Source organism: Pyrgilauda ruficollis, unplaced genomic scaffold, assembly GCF_017590135.1.
Source record: "Pyrgilauda ruficollis isolate IOZ18807 unplaced genomic scaffold, ASM1759013v1 scaffold30, whole genome shotgun sequence".
Lineage (NCBI taxonomy): Eukaryota > Metazoa > Chordata > Aves > Passeriformes > Passeridae > Pyrgilauda > Pyrgilauda ruficollis.
Window position 1 is genome coordinate 1,073,114 of NW_024524378.1, and position 2,050 is coordinate 1,075,163.

Sequence of the window (2,050 nt, forward strand, 5' to 3'; positions counted from 1 at the left end):
CCCCAACAAACGGAGACCAAACTACGGGGAGGTTCCCCTCCTCCTTCCCTTATCCCTTTTCAAGCAGCAGATTGCTGCTTGCGAGTGATTATCCCCCGTGTCCCTATAAAAAACATAAAGCCCCATCAGTTACCTTGAAAATGAGCGGATCTGGGGAAGAGAGAGGGCGGGAAGAGAAAGGGCAAAACCCACCAAACTTTTTAAAATTTTTTTTTTACTGTGACTGACCAACTCTTTGCAGGTCCGTGCCCTCCTGCCTCCCTCCAGTGAGCCCTGCTCGGCCGGAGCACCCCCGCTCTTCTCCCCACCGCCGGGATGCCGCCGCCGGTGTCAGAGCGAGGCGGCCTCAGTTATCCGGTCACTCCGACTCCCTGCTCCTCTCTCGAGGCTTCTCCTCGGAGCCGGCAACACTCTCCTCTGCACACTTCCAAAAGCTGAAGTGGAAACCCGAGGGTCGGTCAGAATTTTGTCCCACTACTCCTCTGATGCTTGAGGCGAGCAGCTCGCTCTCGCCTTTCTGTTAAGACTCAGAGTATTTAGTAGCAGGTTTTCATTCTTATGACATCAGTAAAAAACAATATTTCCCAACACTTCCAAATAATTCTTATGTGGCAGGATTACTGAAGGCTATGAAAATTTTTTGGTTTCTCTGGTTTCATTAAAAACCTTTTAATTGTGTCTTTCGGAGTTGGCCCCAGGTGTTGGACTCTTTTCATTACATTTTGCTCTAATGTGATGAAATTCTAATTCTCTCCTTACCATATGGTTAAATTTCCCCACTGAGAATTAGTTGAAAAAGGAGAAATAATCTATTAATCTCTGTAATAGATTCACAAATGAGGTTTGCCACAGAACCCGTTTTTGAATGGTAATATCAGAACAGTTGGGTGCCTTGTTTCAGGAAAGAAAGGACCAGGCGACAACAGAAAACGTTTGAATTTTCACCTGGAAAGAATGAAAAGAAGCCAAGCTGCAGATTTCAGAGTAATTGACTGAGATTTCATCTAGCGAGGACATGACTACAATACAGACCTTCCTCACCTCGCGTCTCCGGATCAGAGGCGAACATACAAGCCGAGCCCTCCGAAGAGGGAGGGTCTCACCCCCCGCCCCCAGCCCCATTTGGCTGCTGCGCTTGTCCCTGGTCGCCGTCCAAGCGCACAGTCACCGAGCGCCTCGCTCCCCTCCCCCTTTCCGAGGGATGGATGTCACCGTTAACCTCTATCATTATTAATCCAAAGGCATTTTAGGGTTATTGTTTTTCAATTAGCAACTTCATTTTCTCCGGGATCATAAACAAAGGACTTTATGTTCGCAACAGGGATTTGGGGTTTTTTATTATTATTATTTGATCTGCTTAATATCCAACTTGTAAAACTCGTGTGGTCACTTAAGGATGGCGCATACTGTTATTATAATTTGATGGCTAGTGGGAACATTTCATTCCCCTCATCTTATTTCTTCGAAGACAGAAGGCTCCGGCTTGATCTCTCCCGCTGATCTGTGGGTTCAGTAGCACTGTCTAGTTTTTTTCTGCAACTTTGGGGACGACGTACACCGCCTCTCCGCAGGCGGCGGGTCCCGTTGCCCCGGGCTTGCGGCCGCCGCGGTTGCCCCGATCGGCGAGGGGTGCTGCCGGGCCGCGCCGTCGGGGCGGGGGAACGGGGGCACCGCGGCAGCCTCCTTTCCCCCTCGGCTGCGTTCGATTTGCGCTCTGCTCCTGAAATCTCCCTCTCCGTCTGAGCTTTTTCTGCTCTTCCCTGTTCACCGGTCAGTCTGCATGGTCTGCTCCTAGATCCGCTCGTATTCTTTTTACCTGCTTCATCCCGTCTTTTCAACCACCTCTCTTTTCCTTTAATTTCTCTTCACTGTTTCCTTTCCCTCTCTACAGGGTCTGTCCCCTGTTCTTGAGACGTGAATATATCCCTTCATCTTGCCAATGTGCTCATCTTTGACTTGTCGTGCTCTAAAGATGCTAACTTTCTTACAAACTTTACCTTGTGGGAGGTGTGGAAGGGAGTTGGGAGAGCAAAGTGGAGGGGACGAAAAG